The 10,803-nt window shown below is 38.3% G+C and overlaps 1 long non-coding RNA gene across 1 annotated transcript; it reads right to left on the bottom strand.

Annotated features, from left to right (window-relative positions):
- Window positions 1-2,908: 2,908 nt before the first annotated feature.
- LOC114652672 (uncharacterized) lies at window positions 2,909-6,524 on the bottom strand. The gene is made up of 2 exons (XR_003716418.2): window positions 6,352-6,524; window positions 2,909-3,674 (listed from the first exon to the last, which is right to left on the bottom strand). It is a non-coding gene; the product is annotated as an uncharacterized LOC114652672 (long non-coding RNA).
- Window positions 6,525-10,803: the final 4,279 nt, after the last annotated feature.

Genomic DNA, 10,803 nt, shown 5'->3' with positions numbered 1-10,803 from the left:
AGGGCGCAAGGCAGGAACAAAACAACAAATCAAATCAAATTAATAATATATTGAACGATTATTATAAAAGTAAAGTTGAATTGATCGGACTTGGCCGCATGAATAAAAAAAAAATCCAATATGTGTTCAGGTAAAGTACCACTTCCGGGTGATGGATTTGGCCCAAAAGTTAATACAGATCTACAATTGTGGTATAACAACCACATGCCAAATTTCATCCATCTATCTAGTTGCATTTTTTACACGAGTTATCGTGTTTACACAGACACACACACACAATTCCAAAAAACTGTATTTTTGGACTCTGGGAGGTCTATAATGTCAAGAGTCATCAAAATATCAAGGTTGAATGTCTTCATGATTACTATACTTTCTCTATACTTCGTATATGAGAAAATAAAAATGATTTCTTTTGTGCGAAGTGGCAGGTGAATTCCTGTCAACAAAAAGCAGTCACTTGAGAAATAAACTGAAACGTTACTCACTCGTGATTTTTCTATCCATATAGTAAACATTTTGTTGACAAGCACATTCTGATTTCAGCCGTTTGAATTACATCTTGATATACAATAAGCGCAAAGAAAGGTAGCACGTAAATTGCTTTCTATTTCACAAGCTTTACGCGTGTATTCAGCTTGCTCTGTTACCGCAAATGCTGTGTGAACAACCACCCTCCATCACCAGCCGCCGTTCACTAGATGAATATGTGCGGGTGGCTCATGGTGGATGACTTTCTGTTTTAGAGTTAAAACTTACAAGGGTTAAAGAATATTCATTCAAAAACAAAAACTAAAAATATTTTAGTAAATTATTATTTTAGTTCAGTTAGTCTTTCCAGCTACTTTAATAGATTCGTTAAGTTTTAGTTTTTCATTTCAGTTTTGTTAATTATTTTTTTTCAGTTTACAAAAATGTTTTTTTAATAATAGTTTCAGATTTGATTTTAGTTTTCGTTAACTATAATAACCTTGGTAGACATTATCAAATTAAAACTAAAAGTACATTGATAATTTTATATTTTGAACCTGATACAAAGGTTTCCCACAATACCATTGTTTGGCAGTAAGATTACACATACTCTTGCCCCAATCAGTTGCTATAACCATAGGCAATTTTTCAGAGGAGGTTAACATCCGTCCATCCATTTTCCAACCCGCTATATTCCTAACTACAGGGTCACGGGGGTCTGCTGGAGCCAATCCCAGCCAACACAGTGCACAAACCAATCCTGGGCAGGGTGCCAACCTACCGCAGGACATACACAAACACCAAGCACACACTAGGGCCAATTTAGAATCGCCAATCCACCTAACCTGCATGTCTTTGGACTGTGGGAGGAAACCGGAGCGCCCGGAGGAAACCCACGCAGACACGGGGAGAACATGCAAACTCCACGCAGGGAGGACACGGGAAGCAAACCCAGGTCCCCAGATCTCCCAACTGCGAGGCAGCAGCGCTACCCACTGCGCCACCGTGCTGCCCGGAGGTTAACATAATTATTATAATTATTGATATTGTTTTGGCTTTGGTTTTTCTAATAATCAATTAGCATTTTAAATGACTAATTAAGGATAAGCTAAGAGAGTTGACCATAAGGACACTAAAGAAATGGCAACTGAAAATGGGTCTTTGCAGTCATATGTGAATAATAAATTAAAAATCTGTAATTACAGTACAAGCAGTAATCAACATTAACAACACTAGTAATGTCTTGGCTGTATTTTGAAATCAATTTAATGATATCTTGGTATAAAAAGGGTATCAGTTTCTCTCAATAATGGAAATTATTGTGTGTGTCCAAAAGTACATATAAAAATGAAGAATTTCAGCAAATGCGAAGTGAAGGTCCTACTCAGTGAAAGTGGAGACAAGGAAAAACATACTTTTTGGTGGCTTAGGCAGTGGACTGAGTAACAAAAGGAAACTGATGGAGTGACACTCAAAAGTTCAAGTTCACACAGTGCCTGTAAAGAAAAAAAAGGTAAAAATGTCAACTTTAATCTTGAAATTTCCACTTTAATCTAGTAGTTTATTTTGCCATTATAGTAGAAGTTGTAAACTTCATCTTAAAATTGATGTTTAATTTCCTAGAGTTTCTCAAATCCCATCATAACTAAAGTAGCATGTTAAATGCTTCATATTCTACATGTTCTATGTGTGTGAATGACTACATGTTTCTTAAACAAGCTTTCTCTTTGGCAGAAAGGAGCGCACAGGCAGTGATCGCCACACAGAATGCATTATGATACAGATAGATAGACAGATCTTTATTTGTCCACTGGCAGAAATGTGTCTTTTTAGAGAAGCTTTTAAAATAAATAGATACACACACTTTGGTCTGAACACACACCAGAATGACTACAAAGTACGAAAATAATGTCTGACTTGGCTGTCACAGTCACAGTGAGGCATTATGTGAGCGTATTGTTGTTGGTATAAAGGAGCCCCAGTAGTGTTTCTGGACGCTCTTCTGCTGAAATAATTTGTTGGCTGAAAGTACTATAGGATGTCCTCAGAGATAGGATGTGCAGCTTTGTTCATAATGGCACTGTGTTGTTTTAACTCTCTCCTTTGTTACTACCTCCATGGAGTTTAGAGTGTGTCCTATAATTGAGGCTGTCCTTTTAATTAGGTTGTTGATTCAGTGGGACTCTCTTGAAATGGTATTTACCAGCCCAGCACACCACTGCGTAGAAAACTGCACTGGCCATCAGAAGATGTAAAGGATGTCACTTCCTACATTTAAGGAATGCATTCTCCAAAGGAAAAAGAGCCTGCATTTTATTACTTTTTATTCAATGCCTGATCTTATCATTATGCTTGCATGTTTTTGCTTAAAAAATGGCTGACAAATGACATATAACAGAAATTATGCTAAATATAAAATAAAAACACAAAGATACTGAGATTTCTTAATTGTTGGTTTATTCCACTTCAACATTTTCGCTTTTTACTGGGTACAAATGAAATGCAAGTGGAAAACAGAAGAAAGGGCACAGCAACTTTTAATTTATCTTTATTCATTACAGACATTGAGTATTTAAATGTGCATAACAGTTCAGTTGGAATGCTAATTTCAAAGGTATTTTCCTTGAATTAAAACAAAACTGCTTTCACCTAGAAGGAAGTGACCTTTAATTGTGGCCAAATGTACAGAAATTGGCTCGTATTTTAGAGACTAGCTGGCCCAGTCCATACTAAATCGTGGACTAGTGGTACAGAGCTTAATCCTAAGTACAGAGGCATCATCTAATTAAAATAAATTCAATAGGCTGCAACAGTCGTCAGTACTTATAACATCTGCTGCAACATTCTCTCTCAAGGACATCATTCTTAATATGCCCATTTCAAGGTGCTAGCTGCTTGTACTAGTAAACTTCATTGCATTTTTCATTATAGCCAATTTGTATACACCGATACTTCTTCTTCTTTCGGCTGCTCCTGCTAGTGGTTGGCACAGCGGATCATCTTCTTCCATATCTTTCTGTCCTCTGCATCTTGTTCTGTTACACCCATCACCTGCATGTCCTCTCTCACCACATCCATTCAAAGGTCCTACCCTCAGTTCCACTCTCTTTACCTTCCTCTCCTCCTGCCTCCGGACACGTCTCCCTCCTTCATCATCCAGAATGAAAGCAGATGTGGGGTCATCCAAAAACCAGGCAGAGGGTCATCTACAATGAAAGCAGATATGGGGTCATCCAAAAACAGGCAGAGGGTCATGTAGAGTCAAAGCAGACATGGGGTCATCCAAAAACAGGCAGAAGGTCATGTAGAATCAAAGCAGACATGAGGTCATCCAAAAAAAAGACCTGGGGTCATAACAATGGAAATTTTAAATAGAAAAAAAATCCAATGGGTCCCATCTATTGTCAGAGATAATGGCATGACTGTGGAGTCTCAAAATCGAGTCCTGGGACATCAGAGCTCTCTTTATAGTTCTTAATGGAATTTGTTATTTACTAAATGGTTTATTCCTGTTTTAACTTTGCTACATTAATGAGGATAGATCACCATAATGTTTAATTAACTCAAATGAAATTAATACTCTATCATTCTTTGTATTTCCTATACTTTTTCTGTTTAAATTCTCAATTGCAATGATAATTTGTGCAATGTTTCATCTGTTGACATGAAAAATGAATTGCTTTTTATTACTACATCATTATGTTCCAATAGATGGTGCATCCATCACAAACATCGTAATAGTTTAAGTCAAATTTACATTTCACACGTGTCAATTTTGTTTGCACTTCTGAAAGTTATGCTTACTTCTGAAAATGACGATTACGCTTCTGAAAATTACGTTTGCTTCTAAAAAATATGCTTGCACTTCTAATAATTACAAGTACAATTCTAAAGCATGAAAAAACTGCCCAAAATACGTCATTGGATGCACGAGGCATTCTCTATCAAAGAAGAAACAATCGATTTTTGTTACTGCACATGTACCACAAAGGTGGAATGATGGAGTTATTTTTGACAGCGATACTACTCCATATGTACGGGCTAAAGTTTTGGTCGTCGGTTCAATTACCACCTCGTTGTTGTGTGTTTGTGATCTAACTGGAGGTCTTGGGGACCAGAATTTTCCTTAGCAGCATTTAGTGAATGCCCGTGGGCAATCAGGCCAGGCTGTAGCACTACTCCATCATGGAGATGAGCCTTTGGACCCTTCATTTACTTCAACTGCGAGTCTTCGGGTGGTCTGGCATAAAGCCCATGGACATATGGGAAGAACGTGACCTTTTCACATGAGCCTGAAGTTATTTGCTTCTAGCCAGTTTCTTATTTACACAACTTATGCAAAGCAGTTACTTATTCAACGTTATGAGCCAGTCTTAATATCTGCTGCATAAAAAGATATTAACGTGTGTTACTAATATGGGCCCTATATTTTGAGAAAAAGAAATCAGATTTCCACCATTTATAACTGATTAGATACAAAGGGATTACTTCAAATTGGACAAACTTAAGTTTCAAAGTTTTGCTATAAGACTGGTGCCTTTGTTAAATGGCAGTTCAGTTTTGCCCAGCTCAATGACAAACTTGGCATACTGTCATATGTAATGAGTAACTGATGTTTAATGGACACAGTAAAGCGTTAGGTGATGTTAAGCAGCCCTCATTTTCACGGCTATGTGACAAGACAGATGCCTTTGTTATATGAGTTGGGTACATGGGTCAAATTGACAGGCAAATTTGGCACATTCCTATATCTAGTGAATGGAATTAGATGTTTAATGGTCACTGCAGAGGGTTAGATGGCATTGGGCTACACTAGATTTGAGAAAAGAAAGAGGCCTTTGTTAAATTGTAGTTAAACTTTGGGTACATGGGTCAAATGGACTGTCAAATATGTCATATTCCCATATATCTAATGAACAGATTTCAACGTGATGTTCAACTGACATTATAAAGTGTTGTATGACATTGACCCACTCTAATTTTCAGAGAAAAGTGAGTACCTTTGTTAAAGTGCAACTGAGTTTTGCTGTCCCAGTGCGGTTACATGGATCAGACTGACTGGTAAACGTAACAATGAAGAAAATTACCTGTGATGTTGCATGGGCACTGTAAAAGGTTAAATGGTGTTGGACCACCCTAGTTGTCACAGTTTTGAGAAAATGCAGCTGCCTTTGTTAAGTTGCAGTTGAGTTTGCATAGATCAATGTGAGAACTTGGCTCAAATTGACTGGCAAATTTGTCACATTCCCATTTTTAATGACTAGGATTAACTCTGATGTTTAACAAGCGCTGTAGAGAGTTGTGCAGCCTTTTGCCACCCTTATTTTCATAACTTTGTGACAAGATTTGTAGTGAAGTATTAAGTTGGTTCAGGATTAAATTACAACCACTACACACATCCGGTCAGAGATGGATGAAGATGTCCAAATTGTATTTATTAATCTCTTCCAAAGTTACACTAATGTGAAGGTATAGTCTAAATAAAATAAACATAAATTAGCTATAACGTTTTCTTACTCTTAAATGTGTCAATGTTAACATTAGTTATTAAAAGGGTACTTTATTTATCCACTAGATGGCGAACTACACTCAAGATAACATCAACATCAGGAAATTGCTAGAACGTTAAACCATAAAGTATTTACTCAGCTTAAATACGTAAATTATTCTTAACATATTACATATTATATGTGAGGAAACTGTAATACTGTAATTCTTTAACAAACAATATGTGTGAAACTATCAGCGTCTGTTCAACTATGCTTTAGCTTCCTTGGAACATCTATATTTTAGAAACTGTACTAAAATATTATATATATTCAAATTACAAACTTAAACACATAAACAATATACTTTAAGGACAAACAATTAAATTCCACTTACTTTATAAATAATTACACAAACTTTCACATTTAACAAATGAAGCTCCTACTCTACTGTTAAGACGCCACCAAACTAATCTATAAAGTTCAAAGTGAAGCCCTGTGATTGGCCAAGATCTAACTCAGCACAGGCCAATCACGATAGCTAATAATTCAAGGTGGATGACAACTAATTAAAGGGAAACAACATATAAATACTATATTGCCTTTTCAACAGCCACCCCCAAATTTGTTATTGAAATTTGTTATATAGGAAAAGGATATAGTGAAACACCATCCATCCATTTACTAATCACTCCTTTGGAATGGCTGGAAGTTGAATAAGACAAGTGACTGGTCTGATGTATGATTTATTGTTCACTCGAACTTCGGCAGTCCTGATTCTCCCATCAGTTCCTGGTATTATATGGACCACTTTGCCAACAAGACAAATGGCCTTGGGAAATTCTTTTTCTTTCGGCTGTTCCCGTTAGGGGTTGCCACAGCAGATCATCTTCTTCCATATCTTTCTGTCCTCTGCAATTTGTTCTGTTACACCCATCACCTGCATGTCCTCTCTCACCACATCCATAAACCTTCGCTTAGGCCTTCCTCTTTTCCTCTTCCCTGGCAGCTTTATCCTTAGGATCCTTCTCCCAATATACCCAGCATCTCTCCTCTGCACAAGTCCAAACCAATGCAATTTCGCCTCTCTGACTTTGTCTCCCAACCGTCCAACTTGAGCTGACCCTCTAATGTACTCATTTCTAATCCTATCCATCCTCGTCAAACCCAGTGAAAATCTTAGCATCTTCAACTCTGCCACCTCCAGCTCTGTCTCCTGCTTTCTGGTCAGTGCCACCGTCTCCAACCCATATAACACAGCCAGTCTCACTACCGTCCTGTAGACCTTCCCTTTCACTCTTGCTGATACCCGTCTGTAAGGCCTTGGGAAATTGTTTATCCCAAATCATAACAACTTATCCCAATGACAAATTCTCCGTTTTACTTTGCCAATTCTGTCATGACTGTAAGCTAGACAAGTAAGTTCTAATGATGTGAGTCCAAAATTGATCTGCAAGGATTTGGCTGTGCCTCCATCGCTTATGAGTTAAAAGTTCAGACTCTGGGTAAACAACCTGAGGTAATGCTGAGTCCGGCCACCCCATTCGGAGATAATTTGGTGTTACAGGATCCAAATCAGCAATATCTGATGATGTACAGCCCAGTGATTTTGAGTTTAAAATTCCTTCAATTTCAATTAATACAGTCCAGAATACTTCTCCACTAACTGTTTGAGTCCCAAGTGTTACTTGTAGTACTGCTTTAATGGATCTTATTTCTCGCTCCCACACACCTCCAAAGTGAAATTGAAATTGAATTTAATCCTTTGCTTTTCCAAAAGAGCTTGAAGATCAGGACACATTTCTTTAAATGTTTCACTTAACTCTGACTCACCTCCACGGAAATTAGTTCCACAGTCTGAAATCAGCTCAGAAGGTTTCCCCTTAGGTGATATAAATCTTCTTAATGCCATTAAAAATTAATCTTTGTCCATAGTAGATAGAATGTCGATGTGAACTGCTCTTGTTGTTAAACAGGCATGTCAAACTCACTACCATTGGTGGGCCGCTTTGACTGCCATACGTGCGTCAGCGGGCCGCACTGTAACAAATACTATTATACAAAGTTACTGTAGCTTTCTTTCCAATACTGAAAACTTTAAAAAATGTAACACTTAAAGTTTAAAGAAAAGCAATTTATTTCCATACAATCCCCATACAACAGCGTACAATTAGAGTCTTAGCCTCTTAGCTACAGTAGGTCCTTATATTATTATATTATATTATTATATTATATTCATTGCTTATATAGGAGTCTTACAGTGTGAGATCTATTTCTTTTGTCCCGACACTTGGCATCTCTTGTTAGTAACCAGTTCGTCAATATCAGGCTTGAAATCTTGTGCAGCTGCAACTTTTATGAGGGATGAAAGGTGCTCGACGGTAAGACTTGAGCGATGTGAGGTTTTGGTAGCTTTCATTAACGAAAACAATTGCTCATAAAGGTAAGTGCTTCTGAAAATAGACAGTACTCTCGATGCCAACTTACAGATCTGCACATACAAGGGTGGCAGGTAAGCATACAAGCCTGGCACACCAACTTCGTTGTATTTTGCCTGTAGTTTAATCAATTCCATTTGGATATTCCCAGGCGCATTTTCAACTTTGTAAGAGTATGGTGACGTAAACAGCGCAAAGTCCTGTTCGTATGAACTGAAATTACGAAAACACTCACTGAATTCATTGCTCAGTAATTCAAGTTGGAAAACAAATCCTCCAAAAATCAAATTTTAATTTACTAAGTTTACTTCAAAGTTTATATTGTAAAATAAGCCGATATGCAAAAAGCCCCCTGACCTACACTAATTTTACAAACTCAAAATCACAAAAATTTGTTAATAAACAACTCACCAACTTCTTGCGTCCACTTCAGATCTTCAGCTGTAGTCTGCACTAACTGTTCGTTACAATACTAGCACAAAATTACATAAAACTAGAGCAAAAAAACATGAAAATATGTGAGCTATTACTACTCGTGATGGTCAGTTCTGCCCAGTGGCCAGTCTCAGAAGCCCAGCCATTAGTGTAGCCTGCCAGGGGCAGCTCTAGGCTCGTGGCGGCCCTGGGCAGAGAAAGAATCGGTGGCCCCTTCGGCAACCAATGTCAATATGTAATCTTATGCACGGCGGATGGCCACGTCCATTGCGGACACTGGATAGCCGCCTCGTGCTCATGACACGCTTCTATATGCGCGTGTCCGTAACTTGAAAACCAAGTGGCGGCCCATGATATTCTCATTACGGCAGAACGTTATAATACCACATATAGCTTACTGCTCCGACTCGAGCGACATTAGTAAATACAGCATACTAATTACAAGAAACACAATGTTTTCCGGCCACATTGCTGTCAGCTGTGTCGTTATTTTCTCTTTCTGTTTTATATTCAATATATATTGGCATGGCGGCCCCGTGCAGGTGCACAGTTTGCACATGCCTAAGGCCGCCCCTGCTACCAGGGTGGTGTAGCCTAGCACTTCAGTTACGACGTCGCGGCTCATTAACTTTGGACAAGGCTCATGGCTATACTAGCAGATGACGTTTCCGGTACCGTAATGCCATGGGAAAACGCACTTTTGTCAGAAGGCAGAAGTAAGGAAAGTCAATAAGTAACGCCGAAGATGCAGAATGATTCAATCACAAACGATAGTAATCATTTTGTACAAGTTTAGTGCTAACTAGGATCTGTCATGCGGGCCGCACAGATTTCTGATGAGGGCCGCGTGTTTGACATGCCTGTTGTTAAACATTTGAATAAAATACCCCACCTTTTCTCATTTCTCCGACCTATCTTAACTAAAAATGGTCCAAAACAGTCAACACCTGTAGAGAAAAATGGTGGTTTGAAAAGTCGTAGTCTACAAGGAGGGAGATCTGCCATCTGAGGGGGTTGTGGTTTTGCTCTCCATTTCTGACATTCTATACATTTGCGTTGGTGTTGTGTTACAGCCTCTCTTCCTCTTATTATCCAGTAATGCCTACGCAACTCTGAAAATACTCTTTCTTGACCAGGGTGTTTTAATTTTTCATCAAATTCAGCTATTATTAATTTGGCAACTGGATGCTTAGAATCCAATATTAAAGGGTGTGTAGCACAACATTCAATTGCTCACTCTGGCACAGGTGCCCACCCACTCAAATAAGTTTTATGTCAGAATCATACTCAGGAGCTAATTTAATGATTTCAGCTATGCATGTTCCAACAAATTCCTTGTATCTGTATGACTCAGACTGAATTCAATTCAATACTGTTATTGAGTTGAGTTTGTTGTTGTCCACATTACAACTTGATGAATTTTGCATGGTAGATCCCTGGTCAGCAGTTTCGCAAGTTGAGCACCAGTGAGTGCAGCGCAGACCTCAAGCCTGGGAATGGACTGCTGCTTTTTAGGAGCTACCCTTGACCTTGCTGTCAGAAAAGCTATCTCCACGTTACCGTCATTATTTTCTGTATGCAACTGACCCATATGCTTAATTAGAGGTATCACTGAAAATGTGAATATCTTTAGTAGCAGCAGGAGTGTCAATTTCTGGGCTCACATAACACCGTGGAAAGCTTATGTTTGGGAGAAACTGCAACTCTCTTTCTCACATACACCAAGCTTGAAGGAGGTCTTATGGTAAATTAGGATCATCCCAATCTCGTTGTTTATCCCACTGGCATTGTACAATTAATTTGGCCTAAGTTGTAAATGGATTAATATATCCAACTGAGTCATACTGCTTTGCCAGGACTCTATAATATGCCTCATTGTAGGTACTGTACTCTCTGTTGTTCTACACCTGTAACTAATTTCGTCCCTTTTATAAACCCATACTAATCCAAGAGTTGGTTCTTGCTGATCAAACTGC

This window comes from Erpetoichthys calabaricus, chromosome 5 (assembly GCF_900747795.2).
Source record: "Erpetoichthys calabaricus chromosome 5, fErpCal1.3, whole genome shotgun sequence".
NCBI classification, from domain to species: domain Eukaryota; kingdom Metazoa; phylum Chordata; class Cladistia; order Polypteriformes; family Polypteridae; genus Erpetoichthys; species Erpetoichthys calabaricus.
Note: the sequence above shows the minus strand (reverse complement) of the source record. Positions and strands in the feature narration are given on the sequence as shown.